Consider the following 24409-nt stretch of genomic DNA (forward strand, 5'->3'; position numbering starts at 1 on the left):
GACTGCTGTGAGTCTGTCACTGATTCTGATGACATCTCTCATTATCTTCAGACTGATTCTGATGGCATCTCTCATTATCTTCAGACTGATTCTGATGACATCTCTCATTATCTTCAGACTGATTCTGATGACATCTCTCATTATCTTCAGACTGATTCTGATTACATCTCTCATTATCTTCAGACTGATTCTGATGACATCTCTCATTATCTTCAGACTGATTCTGATGACATCTCTCATTATCTTCAGACTGATTCTGATGACATCTCTCATTATCTTCAGACTGATTCTGATGACATCTCTCATTATCTTCAGAAGGCTCTCTCTTCATAATTCCCACAGCATTTCTAGTCTGTCCGCTCTGGATGTCAAGCCCTCTCAAGAATGTTGCTGTCTTTCTATCCTGTCACCTAAATACATAGGATATCCAGTTTCATCCTAACCACCATGTCATACACTTCCTATCTGTGAACCTATATTCAGTGTAGTAATCCTTAGTTCATTTTTGGCAGGTTGGTTGATTTTATGCCCAGTTTTCACTCAGCAGAACTAACCCATGTAACTCATGCTGTGCAACTGTACATCAGCCAGCTAGTAGCTTATTGACTCATGGCTGCTAGGTTTAGTGGAGGACAGACACAGGCTATAGGGGTATGTAGATCCCTTCCACCATTAGCAAGGGTCCCTGGTATAGATCAGGTCGTCAACCCACTTAGGACCTGCAAATATCCATGTCTCTTTTAGGTGACCTTAGTTGACATGACCAAATCACCTACAGCCACTTTTTATAGCACCTAGTGGCTAGCCTTGTTGCAGCATGCAGTCTGTGTTCTCCTAAGTGGTAGATACTGCACATCACAGTTGATGCCTACAGCAGTTGGTCTACATTATTCCTTCCCCAATAGGTCCTCTCTAGAGTCTATACTATCGCAAATGGCTCCATTAATTTTGGATGCACTTGGCTGGCATACCTTTCATGTTCAGCTGGAAGGGTTGGGCTTGAACCCAGTACCTTCTACCGTCCACCCTTGAGTTGGAAACACACAGCATGTTTTTGGGATGTCATGCAAGCTCCATACCAACAGTGAATGGAGGTAAGCAGCAAACCCTGGACCTTGTGTCTGTGAGGCAAAGACCTTAGCCATTATGTTGCCGTGTCCTTCTTCACTGGGTATCAGTACACACCAGTAATAATAGATTATGCTATGAAATTCTCCAAAGCTGTACTGTTATACAAAGGTAATGCTAAGGTTTTTGCCTAAGAAATTGAACTGTTATTCTGTAGAGTGGGTATCCCAAAAGAGATACTTACTGTACAAGGCACAGCCTTGATGTCATGTTAAGAAAAGAAATTGCTGCAGATGGTAAGAACCATCGGTTGTTACCCAATTTCCTGTTTGCAGTAAGAGAGGTACCACAAGCTTCAGCTCGGTTTACCCCGTTTGAATTTTTGTGTGGCAGGCATCCCAGAGGTCTGCTTGATATTGTTAAAATGCTCAAGAAGAAAAGACGAAACCAGTTAAAAGTGTGTTCAAACAGTATATTACTTTACAGGATAGTCTAAATCTGGTTATGGCCACAGTAAAAGAGCACATGCGGAAATCCTAACAGGTGGAATGAGAGGTCCACACTAAGAATGCCATACTATGAAAATTTAACCCTTCGGATCAGGTGTTTCTTTGATACCTTCCACTGAGAACAAATGACTAAGTAGCAATGCCCTTTTTAGGTGACTGAAAGTCTGAATGTAGTGAACTACACTTTCAGAAAGCCAAGAAAGTGAAAGATAGAACAAATCAATCACATTATTATATTAAACATGTGGAAGGCATTAGAAAGTTCTGTGCTTAACCTGCAAGCTAAAATTGGTGCAGGAGAGACCAGAGAATGTCTGTATAGTTAGAGAGATCCTTGTCAAAAACACAAAAGCAGGAAATACATTTTCTGCTAAAAAATAAAGAATTGTTCTCAGAAATACTTGGGTGGAATAAATTACTAGAACATAATAGAGACAATACCTGAGGTAAAGGTTAGTCTGAATCGTTCTTTTCTTCTTTTAACTTCTTTTGTATTATTTATCTGAGGCAGACTGCTGACCCACATGGACCTTTTACACACAACATAAGAACAGTCTCTTTAACTGACTTATTCAGAGACACAATAGGCAAATATAGGCTAAAGAACTCAAGCCCCAGACCACAGGACCATTGCTCATTAGCAACCCATAACCTTAATCCCCTGTGCTACCTGCTAGACAGTAACCATACAGTGCACCTGAGTGAAAGGCAATTAATAAAAGAAGTTCAAAAGATGCTCAGATTAGGAGTAATAGAAGAGTCACACTGAATGGAGAAACTCAATAGTTCTAGTTTCTAAACCTGGTGTAAGTTTAAGATTCTGTAATGATTTTTTTAGAAACTGAATAGCATTTGAAGTTTGATGACTTTCCCATTCCAAAACTGATGAGCTGATAGAGAACATAAGAAAAGCAAAATACTTAAAATTAGACTTGACAAATGGGTGCTGGTAGATACCACTTTCTCCCTCTGCTAAAGAAAAAACAAATTTTGTAATCTTTCAAGGTTTATTTCCTTATATAGTACTACCTTTTGGCATACATGGAACTCCAGCCACATTTCAGAAGCTAATGGACAAGATATTGAAGACTTTCTCATGATGATGTGGTCATCTGTTTGGAGGGCTGGAAGCTTCACTTACTAAAAGGTTATGTCAGAATTTATAAGCACAGTTATAGCTAGTTATTGTGATGCCCTGTGCAACCCCCCCCTCCAGTTTGCTTATTTGCTCCCCCCAGCTAATAAGCAAACAAAAAGTTCTTTCTAGACAGTAAATTGCAGCAAACTACTTGCTCCATAAATAACATCTGATTTGTTACAGTCTAAATACCACACTGAGCAGTGAAGCAACTCAGCCTTGACCACAAAGCAGTATCGGCATTCAATTTTGTCTGGCATCTAGCTTAGAGGATTAAGCAGCTGTTAACAAGCTGTTTCCTGTGGCCCAGAGCTTCAAGGTTTGACTCCCTTAGCCTCAGTTCCTTAACTGTGTGCCTTTGACCAAGTCACTTAACCAGATACTACTCCTTGGGCTGAGTCAGAAAAAGTCAAAGTAAACTTTATTGTCATTCAGAAATCACACAAGTGCAAAAACTGAACGAAATTCCATATCTCTAGACTCAATGTGCAGACAGCATATAGACTATTTTCACAGAAATTTACACATGTAACACTTGGCTATTACATCATAGACGTGCAGGTAGACAGAATAATATTGCACATAATTAGAAACACATTTTAACACTTTTTGAACTGAACACTTACTTGCATGAGACTTTAGTATTGCAGAGGTACTTGGTTAAGATCCTTGCACAGAAAGAGACATTGAGTATTGTACTGTGAACATTAGAGTATCACACTATGGACCTTAAAGTATTGCACTATGGTTAATTTATGAATTTGTATATATTGCACTGAAAGAAGAGATATTTTACTACATTGCTATGCCCTAGATGACCTATAAGTTACAGTCATGGTGAATATTGCACTAAGTATTAGGTGAGACTGGTAACCAGGTTCTTGCATAAACTGAGACAGTTTCTACTGACCCAGATGGACATCATGGAGTGTAGTGGTTATTAGAGTTCAGCAGCCTGATGACATTAGGGAAGAAGCTGTTCCTGAATCTCGTAGTTTTGCAAAGCATGCTTTGGAAGTGCTTTCCGGATGATAGATGCAGGAACAGTCTGTAAGCAGGGTGAGTACAGCCTTTACTTATTCCTCTGGACCTGCTGAGACATCTGGATAAGCACAAGGTATAAGGTCGATGGAGATCAGTGCTCTGCCCTGGGAAACAAATAAAGTAAATGCTGTTATTGCACTCTAGCACACAAAGAGTGCTGAAGCACTTTAGTCCTTACCACAAATACAGCAACAACACTCAGAAAATGAATGCCAGTATTTTTCTGCTACCTTATTGGCATCTACCGAACATTGCTCCTGACACATTGCATCCAGATAGGTTGCCCAGGAAGAATTGTCTATGCTAAATAAAGTAAAACTGGCATGGTAATGCCAATTATTTGGGACACCTTATAGAAACAGAGATGGAAACACTGCGCCTAGAAAAAATAAACTATAAACAACTGGCTTATACCATCCACTAAAAGGGAGGTGAAGGCTTTCCTTGGACTAGCTGGGTGCTACATAAAATTTGTACCTAATTTCACAACTATTGCCTGTCCTTTGAAAGAATTCACAAAAGGATAAGCTCCTGTCAAGGTACAATGGCACTTTGAGGCAGACAGAGCATTTAATAAACTCAAAAGAATATTATATTCTGAACCAGTGTTAGTGGTTCATGACTTAGCTAAGGAATTTAGTTTGTGTATGGATGTGTCAAAAGTAGGACTGGGAGCTATTTTATTCCAAAATATTCAAGGTGAACAGCACCTGCTGTGTTGCTTTAGTCAAAAGTTAAGCAATGCTGTAGAAAAGTACTCAGTCATAAAAAGGTAATGCTTAGCTGGGAAGTGGGCCTTTTATTTACTGAAGTACTACCTATTAGGCAGACAATTAACCTGATGACAGATCTTGTTCTGTTACAATGGATAAGTAAACAGGTACACCGAAGGATGGCAATACAAAGTTGTGCCACTGAGTATTATCTCACCAACCTTTCCAGTATCCTCTCACAGCGAGACCCAAACTACTTAATAAAAATGCTGATGGGATATCAAGGTATTGCAACCCATCTGTGTAAATGATAATTATTTACTGGGGCTAGTTATGACTTCTTGCCTGTAGAAACTGGGAAATATGACTTTAAAAGAGTGTTATGTCTTTAAGTTCTCACAACAATTAGACAGGTAAGAATAATAAGAAATTATTTACTTAATTAGTGGTATATAAAAAGCTGTAGCCTGGAAATGAAAAATAGAAAGCTGGTTCCTTACTTGGGGCAATCATAATGGGTAAGAGCAGAAGCTCACCTAAAGATTCATATTTCCTAAAAATGGATGGTCCTATGGGGACCTGTTGTGACTATGGCCTGAAGTAAGCTCAGACAAAGACTTCTTGTGGAGATGGAAGGAAGGCATAGCCAAGGACTGCAGCCTTGACATTTATTTTACAGCCTAGTTGCTGGAAGGGCTGCATGGGACTGAGCCTGTCTAAGGTAAACTTGGTGGAGTTACCCCTGTGGACTGTGAAGCTTGCATATAAGAAAGTATAAATAATGAAAATACTTTTGGAACTCAATTAAAAACAAGATGAGCTATGTTTTAATTTCATCCTTCAAATCAATTTGTGTTTTTTTGATATCTGCATCAGTGTGTTTTTAAGGCTTGACAATAGACACACACACACACGCACACACACACACACACACACACACATATATATATATATATATATATATATATATATATATATATATAGGGAGAGAGAGAGAGAGATGCATGTATAAGTAGTGGAAAAGAGAGAATACACTAAGCATTGACTTGTAAAATATCAATGTCAAACCTTCAAAAATGCAGACAGGCCACTATGAATATACAGAGAAACAGCCTGGGCACATGCAAAACTTCAATGTACAAAAATTATAATAAAACATCATTTTTTAAAGGAGGCAAATCCCCCTCCACCTGCATCCCCTGCTAATTATATATACTAACTTCAAGATCATGAAACATGGGGTAAGGGCATATTAATTTACCCCAGGAATTATACAATCTCACACACCTGTTGACCAGCTGCTTAGTCGATCATTTGCTGTTAAATAAACAGCTGTCAAGTTCAACCAAATGCACATTTATCAATCCGTAGGGAAATTATATATATATATATATATATATATATATATATATATATATATATATATATATATATATATACATAGATATAAGTGTATATTGCACTAAGTAAATGTGCAAGGATCAGTACACACGTGATCAATGCCAGCACTTTGGAAATATATTTACTTAAAAACAAAAGACTGAAACATTAACCAATCACAAAATTAAATCAATAGTTTCCTTTTGAAATCAATAAGTGTTAGCACACATTAGTTAGAATGGGCATGAGGGATAGGCCCCAGTTGCACCTTACTAATGTGTGATAACCTAATTCTATCATTGCTCCTAACTTCAGCCCTACACCTTACCTTAGAAAAAACCCTGTCCATAACAATGCCACTACACAAGACTACACAAGACACTCAGGTACACATCAAGTACACCTGTACACCTGCACAACACTAAATCTATTCCCGTATCTAGCCTTTACTCTAATTATAACTTGTATACACACATACACACACACACACACACACACACACACACACGTACTCCTAACCATAATGCCAAATGTTTGGTCCCCAGGGTATGTCACCAGATATAATAGAAGAACAAATCAGATAAGAAATATTATAGAGAGGAATTGGGCTATTTTGAAATCTGACTGTCAAATTAGTAAATTTATAGAGCAAAGACCACATTTTATATAAAAGAAGGAAAAGAATTAAAAAACTGCTCTACTATAAAGATATTAATATTAGACACAACAGAAAGACTAATACTAAGAAAGCGACTGTGCCATGTCATAATTGTGTACAGTGTAAGCATACACATTTAACATCTGATTTTGTACATCCTATTACTAAGAAGAAATTTATATTAAAAAGCTTTGGAACATGCAATACTGAAAATGTTGTGCATTTGGCTAACTAAGTGAAATGCACTTATTTCTACATTGGTAAGATGAATCAGAAATTGCAAGATAGAATAGCCTCACATCTCTCAGAGATTCGTAGGAAGGTAGATAGTAACGGCTTGTTTAAACATATATCATCCACTAATAATAAACACTTTTTAAGTTTAGAGTACTAGAGGAAATTAATCTTGAAAAAAGAGGGGGAGACCATATTATTAAAACAGAGTTAGCAGAATACAGGTGGATTAATTACTTTAGAGCTGATAAACCTCCAGGAATTAATATTATGAACAATATAAGACCAGTATTAAAATATAAGCACTCGAGTATAAAAGTGTGTTATATTAGATATAGGTTTTAGATTTCATATAATATGTTTTATTTTTATTTTCTGGGCTGCTATATTATATTGTATAAAATGAGTGTGTTTTATAAGTGTATTTTATAAGCACATTTTTAATTCTGTTGTTTTAATTTATTTTATAGTAGTGCACATGTTTCTAGGTCATAATATATACATAGTTTACATACATATTTATTAAGCCATTATCATATGAATTCATTGTATCGTATGACCATCTAACATGTAACAGATTAGATGTTTCTGATAGGCTGGATGCAGATATTTAAACTTTGAACAACTGTCACACAGATTTTTGCATTGAGAAAGAGTCTTGTAGACTTGAAAGCTTTGTTGTGCTATATTTTGGAATTAAAGGATTTTTTTGGTATCTGAGATGACTGGAATATTGTTTTTTTGGTTCCTGTTAGGGGTCACCACAGTGGATCATTGGTCTGCAGAACAACTGGCAGTACTGTGTTGAGTTGCCAGCCCGATGCCCAACCTTCCTCAAAAGGCACAAACACACACACAGACACACACACACACACACACACACACACACACACACACACACACACACACACACACACACACACACACACACACACACACCTAGGGCCAATTTAGAATGTTCAATCCATTTAAAATGTTGAGTGCTCTAATACTGACCCATTTTCAGCGAAGGCTGAAAATATCGAAGAAGCAGAAAACCAAATTCTTTCCTAGGGAAAGAATTTGGTTGTCCATTTGTGTTGCTTCGGTATTTTCAGCACTCTGTTGGAAAGTTACAGGTCGGGTTCAGGTAGGTGAGTTAGGGTTAGGGTGTGGGTTAGGTATGTGTGTGATTGTGTGGACATGAGGGTTAGGGCGGGTTAGGTGAGTTAGGGTTAGGGCGCGGGTGAGGTGAGTGTGTGATAGTGACGGACCTTAGGGTTAGGGTTTGGGTTAAGGTAAGTGGATAGTTAGTGGTGTGTGTATAGTTTAGTGTAGGGTTAGGTGTAAGATTTTAGATGTATGCGTGTGGATTGCTGTTTGTTTGGTGTGCTTGTGTTGTGTTTATGTGTTTTGGTACAGCAATTTTTTTCCCTAGGAAAAAATTTGTTGTTCTGAACGTTCGATGTTTGGTATTTTCAATTGGTAGGGTTCGATATTAGAACACTCGACATTTTGAATGTTCGGTGTTCTAATATAGACCGTCAATCCACCTGCAGCATGTCTTGGGAATGTTGGAGGAAACCAGAACACCCAGAGGAAACCCATGGGAGCACAGGGTGAAAAATCCAGCTTGGCTAGATTTTTCTTGCAGTTTTTTTATCTCTGTAGATAGATAGATAGATAGATAGATAGATAGATAGATAGATAGATAGACAGATAGATAGAGACTGTAAGTCGGTCAACTGCCTTAGTTCCCTTCCCTTTGTTTTAAAGAGTCCTTAAAAATGAGAAATTCTTCCTGATAATTAAATCTTGAGTGAGATCTGGAACCATGACTATCAGATGCAGGACCTTCCCAAACTGAGTATGCACCTCCAGCTGAGTAACTGCATGTATGTATAAGTAATGTATGCAACAGTATAGTAAGAGAATGTTGCACTGACCATCCTGAATGTAGCTTGAGCATTCCAAAGCCTAGTCACCCTTCCTGACTCTTTAATTCCTTGTATGGAAGGTTCTAATTAATTTTACACACCACAGTATTTTATATGCCCTCACTCATCACATTTAATGCACAAAATAGAAAACATGATCCCCTTTATTTTATTTGCAGTTGTATCAACTATTTTAGTAGGTGAAAGCTTTTACTAAAATTTACAAAAAATTGTCAAAATAATAGTTACGTTAGTAACACAAGTGCACATTCACCTTTTATGAAGAGAAATGTGGTGCTGATTCAGCTACCTAAAGTGTCACAGTTAATCAATAATTTTTTTTTTATTTTATAAGGAATGTGAATGAGTGCTAAAAACAGTTTTTGCAGACAGGGTTATATAGAAGGAATGGCCATGGATTCATACCAAGTGTCAAATAAAAGGTAAATGAAATTGAAGCCTTTGTCTGCAGGTTTGTATGAACTAATAGTAGGTAGGATGTGTCAGTAAACCAAGGATATGTTTCGAGGTTAGTCTTGCCAATAAGGTAGTAAAAGACGTTACTGTTAAGAAGCTGTGGGTATTGGACAATTTTCCTTACACAAAAGAGGGAGTGATATGAAAACGTTTATTGGAAAGTTGCAGGGATCACACAACTATTAGTTCAGCTGCTAAAATCATGGTATGCATGCTTGTGACCTGTATGAAGTTGATAGCTTTATCAAAAATTGTCCTTGTTTTTTATACAGCAATATAACTATGACTTATAATAATAACAATCATTATGGCTGTAACACCGAGAATATTATGTATGCTTTTTTTTGTATTTCCTGTAATGGTTTCATGTTGGCAAAACGGGTAGAAAATTGAAACAAAAAGTCATGGATCATATTAATGCCGTCAAGTGAGGTGATGAATATAATGCATTATAGAGATATAAGACAGTGTGTTACAGTTTTTAAAAAAAATTCAAATTTTTAGAACAAATTGCTTTGGGTGATAGAGAGGGTGATTTGGAGTTGCACTACAGCAGAAAATAACTGCAGTGGCAAATTTAATTGGCTACTTTTGAACCATTAGGTTTAAACTGGGTCTTAAACACCAAGCCTGTTTTAAGTAAAAGGTGAAGTGGAGTGAGGTGATTGCAAATGATAAATGTATTTTATTATATATAATAATTATTTGCTTAGCTGAATATAATTATGTGATGTGAATTTGAAAGAAAATGCAATTTTGAATGGTGTCATTATTTCTGATGAAGTCCAAGTTTCTTATTAAAGAAGGACAAAAGTGCTAACAATACTTCTTGTTTTGTTCATTCAATTTTTGATAATAAATAAAGGAAATGCATGCTGAATTCATACTTACTCTCTGTGCTATGTACCAAAAGAATGGAATAAAAAACATGCAGTCATGAAGTGCATAATGGAATCACACAGTCAGTGCTTTCTGCTCAGTGCTCACTGTAAAGGGGAGTAGAGGAGGTGGAAGCTCATGGCAGGAGCACCATTGTATGTTAACAATGGGTGAAGGTACACACACAATGAGCAGGCTGTTTACCATTACTTGTATACTGATGTACATGCTAGGGCATCCAAGCAAAGGGATACACAGAACAAGCAGCCTGCATGTCAGTAGCTATAGAGTGCTATGGGCATCAGAATATTTCAACAAAAGGGTCAGTATGTGCAATAGCATCAGGTTCTGGACAATTTATTTGTATGAAAACATGACTGCCAGGAAAATGGAAGCACAGAGGCTGTGGCACACAGCAAGGTAAAGTCTTCACCCATGACATACAGCATCAAAGATTCCAGGGCTAAAACCTAACAGATGTGATGGCAATGCAGAAAAAGTAGGCTGTATGTCCACATGCATGCAAGGTACCCCGGCATAATAAGTGTGCACCATACAATGTGTAGCCTGTACAACCTGTGCAAAATAGCAGTGTACAAGCAGGCTGTGTGTCCACATGAACAGCAGTGCAGAACATGTCTGGACACAATACATATGCACTCCAAGGCACATATCATGTACAGTGTGTCTGCTCTCCCTACAGTAGGGTACTATATACCTTGCCAGCAGATAGCAGCATGGTTCTGTATGTATCATGCCAGCAGATAGCAGCATGGTTCTGTATGTATCATGCCAGCAGATAGCAGCATGGTTCTGTATGTATCATGCCAGCAGATAGCAGCATGGTTCTGAATACAGCATGGGTTGATACTGTGTCCATGCCAGACACAAGCACATGGCAGAATCTACAGGTGTACAGCATGTGCATTCTGTCCACTCACTTGCCCTCTAGCATGGCTCTGTATACCTGGTCAGGGATAACAGCATTGTACTGAACACTTCATGGGTGTATTTGGAGCCCATGCCAGGAAAGAGTGTGGATTATATGTCACACATCTTGTGCAGTGTGTCCAAGCACTCACTGCACAGCAGGGCACCTGTCCAGGGAATAGTAGCACTACTGTATGTTAACAATGGGTACAAGAGCACACAAAAAAGCAGGCTGTCTACTATTACTTGTATGCTGATGCAGGTGTCTATTCTGGGGTGAGAAAAGAGGAACAAAGGCACAATCCTACAATTCTGCATTGGTATAAGATATAGGTCATGCTGAGTCTTTCCACTCACTTTTCAGCAGAGCATGGGGGTTTCTGACCAGAGGATTACAGCACTGTACTAAATATAAAATGTAAGAGTTAGCACAGATGTACCATGGCACAGCACTGCAATGGATTTAGGCATATATGATGTGCAGTCTGCTCACTCATCTTACAGCAGGTACTCAGTACCTGGTCAGGGGATAGCAAGACTGTACTGAACACAGTGTGGGTATACTTGAAGTCCATGCCATAAATGAGCAGAGAGCAATGAAAGCACAGTCCTGGAGTGGTATAATACACATATCATGTACAGTTTGTTCACTCAATCTACAGCACGGCATGAAGTACCTGGTCAGAGAATAGTAGCAAGATACTGAATACAGCACAGGTATACTTGGAGTGCATGCCAGAAATGACTACAAAGGTGCTGGGATACAGTTTTAAGGTAGTATATGGCATGCATTATGTGCAATGTGTCATATCACTAACCTTACAGCAAGCAGCACTGTACTAAATACAGCACAGGCTTATTTGGTGTCCATGCCAGAAATAAGCACAGAAGTACAAGGATACCATCCCACAGTGTTCCAAAAACCCATATCATGTGCAGTCAGCTTGTTCACTTGATGTACTGTAAAACATGGGGTATCTGGCCACAGGATAGCATAATGATACTGAATAGATTATAGGTGTACTTGATGTCCTTACCAAAAATGGACAAACCAGTGCCAGGCATGCTGCTTTAGTGGTACAGGATGTACAGCATGCACATAGAGGGTACTACGTGTATAGCATACATCCAAACAGGTGTAGATTTATATGGTTCATGACATGCACACACAAAGATGCAGTTGTTCAAGTTCCATATCATACACCCACACACAAGTATAGTTGTACAATGTCCTTATCATGCACATACAGAGATGCAATGCTACAGGGTCCATATCATGCACACACAGAGATGCAGTAGTACAGGGTTCATATCATGCACAGAGATATAGTGATATAGGGCCCAAATCATGCACATAGACATATGGAGTGGTCCAGTGTATATATCATGCATACACAGAGATGCAGCATTTTAGAGTACATATATACATATATATGCACACATATAAATGTAATGATACAGAGTGTATACCATGCACACAAGCTGATGCAGTGGTATAGGGTGTATACAGTTCTCTCAGGCTGAAACAGTGGCATGGTGTTTAAACCATATATGCAAACTGATGCAGTGCTACAGGGTGCATAGGATACATGCACAGTGATGTTGTGGTACATAGTGCCTAGCATGTATGCTGCATGATCCAGTGGTATACAGTGCAGAGTGTATACACACAGTGATGCATTGGTACAGGGTATATATCATGCAAAATAATACAGTGGTACAAAGTGCATGACATCCACATGCAGTGATGTAGTGGTACAAAGTACACACAGTGATGTAGTGCTACAAGGTGCATGGCATGCATATATAGTAATAGAATATTATAAATTGCACAACATACATGCACAATGATCTAGCAGTGCAAGGTGCTGAGCAAGAAGACACAGCAATACAATGGTATAGGATGCATGATAATCACACTCGATGCAGTGATACAGGATGCTGAACATACACACACATTATTTAGTGATACAGGATGCTGACATGTACACACAATGATGTAGTACAAAGTACTGTGCATGCAAACACAGCAATTGCACAGGATATATGGGAAGCATACACAGTGATGTGGTGCAGGATGCTGAGCATGCATACACAGTGATGCAGAGGTATAAAGTGATAAGTAGGCAGACATAGTGGTACAGAGTTCAGAGCAAGCAGACACAGCAATATAGTGGTCTAGCATGCATGACATGCACATACAGTGATGCAGCGGTACAGGATACATAGAATATCCACACTGAGTTCCCATTTTTTTAGAACTGCAGGATAATTAGGATTTGTATGCAGAACTGTCAGATGAAGAGCACCTGCAACTTCAATGGGCACAGAGTGTTTCACCATCTCACAGTACAATGCTGAGTGTGCCTCACATAAGTACAGTATAGAGTTAACAATCATCCACAATACATGCCGCCACCTGAGGTGATATGAAATATAGTGGTACTACAGACAAGCTCCCCAACACACACACACACACACACACACACACACACACACACACACACACACACACACACACACACACACACACACACACACATGCAATTAATTATATGTATGTGCTTGTGTGGTGTGTGTGTGTGTTTTGTATGCGTGTGTGTGTGTGTGTGTAAGTGTGTGTGTGTGTGTGTGTGTGTGTGTGTGCATCCTTACCTCTACAACTTCATGACACAGTGTGGTGCAGACACTGAATACTGATAAACATCATTATCTTAATTACCATTTGCAAAATAACAGTCAATATTTTATTTCATTAGGCTTTTGTTCTCTATGGGCAATGTCAGTGTCCTGCAGCATTAGAGATCCTTAATAGCTTGGACTGGATGACATGAGGCATATATGCCATAACGTACAGTCCTTACCTGTGTGGAACTAGGGTGCAATGGCTAGTTTATAGAAGCTATGGTTGTACTGTTACTGGGCTTTGTTTTCTCTGCTTGCATGTACACATTGCCATGGATTGCTACTGATATATATATATATATATATATATATATATATATATATATATATATATATATATATAAACACACACACATATATATATATATATATATATATATATATATATATATATATACACACACACACACACACACACACACACACACACACACACACACACACTGGTAGCTTAATCTACTATGACTTTCTGTTGTGTAATATTTACATAAATGTGTGTATTGGATGCCCTGGGGTGGGGCTGTAGGCACACTGCTGAGCAGTATCTTCTATGCACTTAATGACATTTACTTCAGCAGTGTAACATGGATTCTCCTGATGTCTCTGGTGTCTGGTCTGCCTGCTTTTGAATCACATTCCCACTGATATGCAGATTCTGCTCTTCATTTCCATCTGGGATCTGCCAAATTAGTTTAACTAGCATGTGAATGTTTACTAGTTCTGTAAGTCTGCTATGCTGCTAAGAATTACATTCAGTCCTTTACAAGCCTTATTTTTTCACACATGGCCTAACAAATCAGTATATTTATAATTCTGGGATTATGTAGTGTTTTCTCACAATCTCTTTTTGTGAGTCCCAGTATTGCGGAGCACTTTTTTTGAATTACATTAACAATGACTATTGTTGTTAATGTTATTATGCACTTTCTGAATTTGATACATGCCCTTGGCCACATTGATTAATTTGAAGGGTTTGAATATGAACCAGGAGTACTGTTTTTTTTTCACTGTAGTTACAGTTTAATTTTACTGATTTTTGCAACTCAGTGCTGCAAACAGAATCAGAAACAATTTGTAGTATTAGTGATCTCTGCCCTTTGTCTGTGGTTATACAATCATGGAGTTAGGTTATTTAAGTAAATGCTATGAGGGAAGTGTATTTATGCAACTGGTACGGGGGAAGAGGTCCCTTACATGGGGCAAGGAGGTTTGCCTTTTTTCATTGAGTGTCTTTTTTAGAATTTTGTGTAGTTATTTTCATATATTTGGTTAATTTCTTATGATTTTGATGACTTGGCCATTGTTTGTTTGGCACACAAGCTCTCAGTCCTGCCCTTAAGGTGCAGACCTCACAGTACCTCAAAGGAATTAAGTCCATAAGGGCAGCATTCCTTAGATGAGGAGATATAAGAGACTAAAGAAGGGGGCAGAGTTTGGTGGCAGAAAGAGGATACCCGAAAAGTAATGTTTAATAATGATCCATGAGAGGCTGTGGAATTACAAGTGTTAGTAGAATTTAATGTCAGATATTCACATAAAACTGAACAAATAGGTTGTAGTGGCAGGAGATGGGTGGGTTTTTAATGCCCTGTAAACCATGTTAGCCAGATGTAGTGGTGAGGGAAGGAAGGAGTTTTTTGGCATTGAATTTTTCCAGTTCCTGTCTGCATCTGACATACCACATGCTAATAAACTTACACTGTCTTGCTGCTCATAGGCTTTTACCTTTGCAAGTTCCAGCCTGACATGGATATTTCTGCAGAGCCCACAGCAGCTATCAGCTGCTTATTTGTTATGAGAGGACTCACATATATTACTATATATGATGCTAACATAAAATAAATGTAACTAAGCAGTTACCTGTTTCATTTACAGTTGATCTACTTTCTACCTGATGAAGTGTAATGCTATGAAGATGCAAGCTCTTGAAGTGGGTTCCCTTGAAGAAGGCCAGTGTAAGAATCATTTGAAGGTAGAAAAATATTGAAAAAAAATTAGATAAGAGAATACTTTCATTTTTTATCTTACTAGACTCCATTCATCTATCCACACACAACTCCTTTTTCCCAGTTTTGCACATGGGGTCAGTGTGTCACTTCAATAGTGACAATCATCTAGAGGCAAGTTTTACACCACCAGGTGGCTAGCCTTGTCATTGTAGTTATTTCACCCCACACACTCACACACACAATCACATCTATGGTCAACTTAGGAGTATCCAATCCACCTGCTGCATGTTTTTGGGATGTGGGAGGAAACAGGAGCATCCGGAGGAAACCCATGTGAACACAGGGAGGACATACAGACTCTGCACCGAAGGCACCCCAGCTGAGAATTGAACCAGCCAACTTCTTGCTGTAAGGTGAAAATGCTATCCACCACTACTAGAATATACTGCTGTAACTGCCAGATCAATATCAAGTGAACATTATCTTATGATGTGTAGTGGTGGGTTTATCTTTTTCAATTGCATGAAACATAAAATAAAGAGAATTTGAAAAAAAAAATCTAGTGTTTATTATTATTACTGGATGTGTCTGTGTATTTTTATACCCATATACTACATTATTCAAATGTAATTTGTACCTAAAAGTTAACATGTCCCCTTGTTTACCTGTGTTGTATTCCTTAATACCAACAAGCAAAAACATTTCTTCTCAATCAAGGAGAACCACCTGTCTCATTTATGCAGGGCAGTCCCTGCTTGGTGAGTTGCACCCTGTGAAAAAAAGGCATTTTATAAAAAAACAAAAAACAAAAAAACAAAAGTAACTTTCCAAGTTTCCTTGAATACTTGTCTAAAAACAATTATTTTGTATCTGTAGTAATTTAGCATTACATAAAACAATAGAAATTACTTAACTTCTATAAAAATTAGCTTTTATTTTGGCAAAAAATGTAGTCTAGTCCTTTGCACTGGTTGTGGGTATGGTTTTGTTCACAAAATATTATATTTCCATAATAAAAATGTCTGACTTTGGGATCTTGAAATGATGGCAACCCTATTCCAATCCAAGTTCTATCTACAGACTCTATATTACAGTGTTGGTTCTTACCTGATCTGAAAATGCCAGCTGACCACAGATTATTTGACTTTTCAGAAAGGATCTCCATTTTGACAGGAGGAATCACAAATTACTGCCAAGGTGTCCATCATGACAGCAAGAACAATTTGTTTTTCAATCAACTCTAGTCATGATTTATATGACTATTCCACCTTTTAAAGTTTCAGTGTTTCTTCCAGTTATTTACTCTTTCTGGAAAAATAAGGAACCAAAATGAAATACTCTTTTATCAAAACCAAATGTCCCTTTTCCTTTGATAGTCATAGTATTTCTTATTTATTACTAGCGAAATCTAAACAAATGTCAGTGGTCACTGGGTGGTGTCTGACATGAGTGAGAGGGAGAGAAGTACCAGAGAGCCTTGATGTCTGCCTGTCTGAGGACTGCTGTTAGTGTGTGTCAGTAATTTTATAAAGGTCTGCCTAGAACAGAGAGTATATTTATTGCCTTTGACACTTTAAAGGTCACACAGTCTGCAGTTTATCTATCTTTTCTTTGTTGTCAGTTCTTTGTTTTCCCCTAACAAACAGCTGATTTTTCTCTGTGAATGTCTTTGACATCATTTACACACCATTTCAAGTCTTAAATGCATACAGGTCTGCATTTGTTTGTCACAGATGACTTTACAACTGTAGAATGTATTTCTAAGCAGGCTTGCTAGTTACTCACAGTGGTATTTCTTATATTGAATAATTTATTTTCCCTCTTAACCACAGCAGGTGGCCTATTTTGTGCTGTTATTTTTAACATGACTGTAATATACCTCAAGATACTGCCCTTAGATGTTATAACTACTATATTTCTCCACTTAGGAAACAGGAAACATAGTCAGACTTGCTTTTAATTAATTACAATGTTGTCCTTCAAAAAAAAAAAAAAAGATATAGGTGCTGACAAGATATGAACTACTAGTAGAGTCAGTTATGACCATCAAGTGCCTGTTTTTGGGGGTTAACCCATGACTATTTCTATGGTTAATTGACATATACAACACTTGAATAGAAATTGTGGAAATAAATTGCAAAAGCACTATGTTGTTACTTCAGAAAGTACATATTTTGCTCTTTCAGAACTAAGGTTGGGAGGATGGCCTAATGATTAAGGTGTTTACCTTCCAAATACAAGGTGTAGGGTTTGAGTCTCACAAAGGATAAGTGGCTAAGCTTAAAATGGCCCGCAAGGGCAGTTAGCTTAGTACTAATCTATGAACTTCTTCCATTAGCTTCCTGTATCTGAAAAAAAAACATTTAGTGCACTAACCATGCTTTGTTACAGAGAAGATGATACAATTCTGTATCCAATTTTCTCATTCTTAGAACAGCTGGCATCTCTGACAAATATTTCTGGCTTATTGGATCTCACATGCACCTACCTACTTATACCATTTAGAAATCAACTGTCTGAATTGTTACATTTTTTATACAAATATACAGTGGATATAAAAAGTTTACACACCTCTGTTAAAATGCCGGGTTTTTGTGATATAAAAAAATGAAACCACAATAAATCATTTCAAAACTTTTTCCACCTTTAATATGACCTATAACCTGTACAATTCAATTGAAAAACAAACAAATCTGTTAGGGAAAAAATATAAAAAAATAAAAAACTTACAATAAGCTGGTTGTATTGTTTGGTGGGTGTGCGCACCCTTAAACTAATACTTTGTTGAAGCATCTTTTGATTTAATTACAGTATTCAGTGTTCTTGAGTAGGAGTCTACCGGCATGGCACATCTTGACTTGGCAATATTTGCCAACTTTTCCTTGAAAAAGCACTACAAATCTGTTAGATTGTGAGGGCATCTCTTGTGCACAGCCCTCTTCAGTTCACCCCACAGATTTTCTATTGGATTTAGGTTTAAGCTCTTGCTGGGTCATTCCAAAACTTTAATTTTATTCTGGTGAAGCCATTCTTTTGTTGATTTGGATGCATGCTTGGGGTCATTGTCATGTTGAAATGTGAAATTCCACTTCATCTTCAGCTTTCTAGCAGACACCTGAAGGTTTTGGGCCAAAAGTGACTGGTATTTGGAACTGTTCATAATTCCCTCCACCTTGACTAAAGCCCCAGTTTCAGCTGAAGAAATGCAACCCCAAAGCATGATACTGCCACCAGCATGCTGTACTGTGGGGGGTGGTGTTCTTTTAGTGATGCAAAGTGTTGTTTTTGCACCAAACATACCTTTTGGAATTGTGGCCAAAAAGTTCAACCTTGGTCTCATTTGACCATAACATATTTTCCCACATGCTTTTGGGAGACTTGATGTATTGTTTTGAAAATTTTAGCTGGGCCTGGATGTTTTTCTGTGTAAGAAAAGGCTTCCATCTTGCAACCCTACCCCATAGCCCAGACATTTGGTGAATACGGGAGATTGCTCTCACATGTAGTACACAACCAGTACTTGACAGAAATTCCTGCAGCTCCTTCAGTGTTGCTGTAGGTCTCTTGGCAGCCTTCCTGACCAGTTTTGTCTTGTCTTTTCATCAAGTTTGGAGGGATATCCAGTTCTTTGCAACGTCACTGTTGTCCCATATTTTCTCCACTTTTTGATGAATTCCTTCGCTGTGTTCCATGGTATATCCAATGCTGTGGAAATTTTTTTGTACTCTATCTTTCAACAATGAGATCCCTTTGATGCTTTGTACACTCTCTGCGAACCATGGCTTTTGCTGTAGCAGGCAACTGAGTAAATGTCAGGAAAATCCTACTAGGACAGCTAAACTTTATTTAGGGTTAATCAGAGTCTCTTTAATTGATGGCAGGTATGTACCCAAGAAGACTGAATGCTGTAATTAACACACGACAAAGTATTAGTTTAAGGGTGTGCACACTTATGCAACCAGCTTATTGTATGGTTTTTTTTACATATTTTTTCCCCCAACAGATGTTTGTTTTTCAATTGAACTGTACAGGTTATAGGTCACATTAAAGGTGGGACAAGTTTTGAAATTATTTATTGTCATCTCATTTTTTTATATCACAAAAAACTGGCATTTTAACAGGGATGTGTAAACTTTTTATATCCACTGTATTTTACTGTATGTACATCAACAGAGAGAGAGAGAGAGAGAGAGAGAGAGGACTTCGGGCTAAGAAGTCAGAAGGCATTACACTGTGCTCCTTTATTCTGCTAATTTCTAGAAATATCAAATGTAATCGGAATGTGAATCTCTATACTACCATGATTAGTGTCAACCCTTTTGCTGTGGAAACTGTACCTCCCATTCCTTCTTGCTTTTTGCCTTCTGAAATATTGCACTGGAAGGTATCTATTATATAAACACTGTTAAGCTGATTTAGGCATGTGTGTGTGTGTGTGTGTGTGTGTGTGTGTGTGTGTGTGTGTATGTGGGAATGTGTATGCCATGCAAAGGGCTGGCATCCCAACCAGTGTTGGATCTTACCTTATGTCCACTGCTTACCAGGATAGGCTGTGGAGTACGTGGCAATTCATCAATGGTAACTACAGATCGCTGGAGAACTAAAACTGACAACAGAAAATTGTCGGCTTAAAATAATAATAATAACAAATGCAAATGTATTTTTGAAGGAGTTCAAGCCCCCCACTTGTTCCATTATACCTTTTTGATTCTAAATACTAATTTCAGGTTGTTTCAGCCTCTGTAGTAAGGGAATATTTCCTTGCCCCAGCATAAAAAATGACAGATTTAGTATTATTAACAACAAGCAAAGTAGCAGTACTTTGTATTTTCAGTTTGACAGGACAACACTCAACAGTAAAACTAACAGTAAAACATCAGTTAGCCAGGCTGTGAATCCCACTCAGTCGTGAACTGGATAAAGCCAGTATAGGGACTGTATAAATGGTATGCAGGATTACAAAGGAGAGGCCACATATACCTCATGTTTAATGAACACAAAACTCTGCTGTTAAGGACTTACCTAAAATAGACTGTCTTATGTTCAAAAGAAACTACTAAATGTACAATTAAAATATTAAGGTGACTGAAAATATGTCAGTCTTCTAAATGATAAAAACTGTGAGCAGCTAAAACCACTAACAGGCATACGTAGTCAAATAATTCTGTTCATAAAAAGACGTGTTAAGATATTTAGCATTTAACTACAAATAATTTGGAAAAGACAAATAGAGACCTACAAATGGATGTCCTCTGGGGAAAAACAGCTGTTGTAAAGTCTAAGATGCACTATAAATAAGAACAATAAAAACTCACTTTAAGTACTTTGATTCAGAAAATACATCTTCAGATTGTCAGATAATTGCCTCCTTTTGCATTAAGATATTTCTAAATTAAATTTATACATGGTAGATCTAGTATAAGATAGAAAATGCAGCAAAAATAAAACAATTTTCAAACATTTTGTCCCTGCTGCTTGCCACGCATCAGTCCATTCCTGGCCAATCATCCGATTCATTCCCCAACACCAGTGTGAAGTTCATCTGGGAGGCGCTATCCTTAAGGCAGCCATCAGGGTAGCTCTCTTCTCTCTCTCTCTGTCTCTCTCTCTCTTTTTTATTTATTTATTTTTTTTTGAGGCTTTGCTGCACATACAAGGGGCTGTTTGTGCTGCATGGGACTTGCCAGCAAACAACCTCGTGCACAAAATCAAAGCATTGCAGGTGGTTACTCTAGTCTCCGCCAGAGACATTACACTTCCTCGCATACTCCCTGATTATGTGCAACCGCACTCCACTCAGGAGAGTTCATCTGGCTGAACCCCTTTGCTCCTCTCCCTTTTTGCCTGGCTTCTTTAGTTCTGGGGACTGCTAATTAAACTTTGGTCACCCAAGCCTCAGTCGGAGCTTTATTCCTCTTTGACATGGATCCAGGAAGCAGACATTAACCTAAGAACATTATTACCCCTGACATGTGATGCTGCCGTACGAATGACACTGTAGTATTTTCCGGATACTAATGGGCACTAGATAGGGAAGAAGCAATTCATTCATTATCTTCACCCAGAACTGCTGACTAAAATGGTGCTGCTTCTAATGTGCTCAGGTTTATAATCTCACCCAATACCAACAATTAGTATGTCAAACATAATGGCTGCTGTCTTTCAGCTCACACTGTTGTCACAAATAACAACAATATATCTGAGGTAGTTTGCTTTAGCAGGGTATAGTAAATGAAAACTACTGCTTGGGTTTATAACACTAAACAGCTATAGACTAGGATTATTAACACTGACTTCCCTAGGAAATCACCCATTTCATTCTCAGCCTAGTATTTTACTGTGCTAGCTTATTAGTAATAACTGTATTACACACCCACGCGCGCGCACACACACACACACACACACACACACACACACACACACACACACACACACACACACACACACACACACACACACACACACACACACACACACACATACACACACACACACACACACACACACACACACACACACACACTCACGTTAATTTATAGAAGTGGCTAATAATCTTTCAGTACCCAAAATCCCTTCTTGTTCCTGTCATAGTTCACTGGCACCAGCCAGACCAGTCTGATATACCCAGGGCACAGTTAGTGTACCACTACTAAAAGTGAACTAGCTATCATCTAAGATTATGTGGAAGTTTAGCTAAGTAGTCTGTCTGTCTGTCTCTCTCTCTCTCTTTCTCATTCTGTTTGCCTGTCTCTTTCTCTCTCTCTTTTTCTCTGAATGGTGAATACTCAGCTAAAATTCAGTGCTTCAGTGACATTACCCTTGTATATATCAATGCAACATCAACAATTTAGACAAAACAGTTTGATTATTAACTATACAGGTATACACATATATACTGTATATGGTTTTGTTAAACAGATATATAACATATGAACACTGTTTAATTAACACTCAAGTTCTGACCCTAACTCCAGCTACATAATTGCTGGAATCTACCACTATTAAGAAAGTGCAGAATATAAACAGAAAAATCAAATAGGAATTAAATCATTTATGCAGAATAGAAAACAGTATTCATTCTCACACTTTTAAATAAAGAGTATATTACTGCTAGGATGTACCCCTGGGAAAACAACTTTTCCACTAGAACTCTGGAGGGGTGCCTTGGAATGAGTCAGTATAGGAGATATGATGACAGCATAGTCCTTTTCAGTATCTCCCTGAGATCAAGTTAAGAGTTTCCTGTTTCTTTCCTTGTCAAGCAAAATTCCAATTCCAAACAAAAGGATGTTTTGGAAAGTCCTCAACTGCATATGGTAATGCTTTAAGGAGTAGGACAGGAAGTAGCTGATAAAAGCACAATACATTGCTAATGTGTGTGTGTGTGTGTGTGTGTGTGTGTGTGTGTGTGCTGGTGTGTGTGTGTGTGTGTGTGTGTGTGTGTGTGTGTGTGTGTGTGTGTGTGTGTGTGTGTGTGTGTGTGTGTGTGCGTGTGCGTGTGTGCATGTGTGTGTGTATCTGCCTTCATCACAGAAAAAATGCACTTTGAAAAATTTACAGTAAAACAATTATGTTTTTTTCTCTACATTTTATTAATTTTATTAAGAAGAAAATAAAAATACATAATAAAAATACATACACAAAAATATTTCCACTGAACATGTGGAATAATATAACACATTATTATCAAAGCACACCCATCAGCCATCTTCATCTACCTCAGTGATATGATGGTGAGTTCTTCCACACACTGTCCTGTAGTCAATCCAAGCCTTACTCACATTACTCTTTTCTATAAACATGACTAACTTCAGGCTTTCATCTTTTGAAGTCCATAGCCATGACACCCACTACCTCATTAAGCCCACATACAGGCTAATAGCTATCACTCTACCACTTCGCTTTTCCCTGCTCTCCGCTACCCTGTCCTTGTCCAATCTCTGAACCCACCATGTTACCTGTAATCACCCTCCTCACTTCTCTTTTTTCAAACTTCCGTAACCATCCTTCCCTTTGTGCTTCCCCACCTCTTCATTTTCACTTCTTCACCCCTTACCTGTCAACACTTTTAAATCCGCCCCTGCCCATATCTGTGTGCTTTTATCAGATCCCAGCATTTCCTTTCCTGTTCCACACCAAGCAAACAGAATAATCATGAACTAAGTATTCTCTCCATACGCCTGTCAAGAAAATCTAGTAATTTCCTCCCATAACTGCATTGCCTTTCTACAAAACCACCACATCTGCATTCTTCTCCTCCTGCAGTTAGTGCAACTCATTCCATTACCCCATCCCCCTCTTCCTTCAATCGTTGTCATGTTCTGTACCATCTATAGGTTAGCATTGTTTCCAGAAATGGTGCATTCAGGAACGGTCATAGGCCAATTGGACACAAGAGTGTCCTGGTTCCACAGTAAGCCATGGACCAAGTTATGACAGAGTCATTATGCCTTACATGGCCCAAAGATTTTCCTAATGTTAGTCTTGCTCCTGTATTAGTTACAAGTCTTGTTAGTGGAGTGGACAGCATGTCATGCCATGCATTGCACTAGTGGCTAATCTGGCTTTATTAATAACCACACAGTTATGTCTCTTGTATAACTCACAATGTTAGACACTCAAACTTCCATACCAGTCAGTTACTGTGGCTGGTTGCATTAACCATCTGGTTTTGTGTACTGCTCCAGTTACTATGTACAACGATAATATGACTGGGCTTAATTGGATGATTGATAGAAAGATACTGTTTTTATATCTTTCTCTAGCTAACACTGAGGTTTATGATTTGGCTGCTAATGAATACAGTTACAAGAAATAACTGGGATAGTC

This window comes from Protopterus annectens, chromosome 4.part0, assembly GCF_019279795.1.
Source record: "Protopterus annectens isolate FY-2018-M chromosome 4.part0, PAN1.0, whole genome shotgun sequence".
Taxonomy (NCBI): domain Eukaryota; kingdom Metazoa; phylum Chordata; order Ceratodontiformes; family Protopteridae; genus Protopterus; species Protopterus annectens.